The sequence below is a fragment of the Arachis ipaensis genome, chromosome B03 (assembly GCF_000816755.2).
Source record: "Arachis ipaensis cultivar K30076 chromosome B03, Araip1.1, whole genome shotgun sequence".
In the NCBI taxonomy this organism is placed as follows: Eukaryota; Viridiplantae; Streptophyta; class Magnoliopsida; order Fabales; family Fabaceae; genus Arachis; species Arachis ipaensis.
Genome location: NC_029787.2, coordinates 43,703,381 through 43,704,136, shown reverse-complemented (window position 1 = coordinate 43,704,136; position 756 = coordinate 43,703,381).

Here is a 756-nt window from a genome sequence, read left to right as displayed (position 1 = left end):
CTTAAGCAAATTATTCTACATTTCATTTATTTGTAAATTTTTTATAATAACAAACACGCACAAATATATCACTATTATACAATACTTTTCTTTTTTTTAATTTAATCTATTTAACTTTGTTTATATCTATGGGTATTCATGGATCTAGTATATATATACACACATGGTCATTATCTAAATTCGATCCGAAAATTACAGATATTGATCTGAGATGAGATCGGATCCGATTCATAGCTGATTTGATCGAATTGTGAATTTCAAATAGGTATCCGCATATTCGTAAATCTACATAATATAAATATATAAGTAAATATTTTTTTTATATTTTATTTTAACTAATAATTCTCATATATATTGTATTATTTTATTTTTATTATTAAAAAAAAGTATGTTTAATAATATTTTAGCAGTAAACATTTTTAAAAGAATAAAAAAAGAATTTTTTTTATTTTTTTAAATATTTTATATTTTACAAATATATTTGATGTATTTGACGTGCGGATTGGATCCAAACTTAAATCCGATCCAATCCGATGATTTTAGTGCGAATGTAATCGAAATTTTGACTATATCAAATCCGATCATGTTATCCCCTATTTGCATATAATACATTTTTTTATCTATTTCATAAATCATTTATGTTTCATTAATTAAATCTCTAAATATGTCAACAATTGAACATAGTTATAATAGTTTCTTCTCATTTAAAGTTGTAATAAAAAAATTAGAAAAATTAAATGATATTAATCTCTAGTG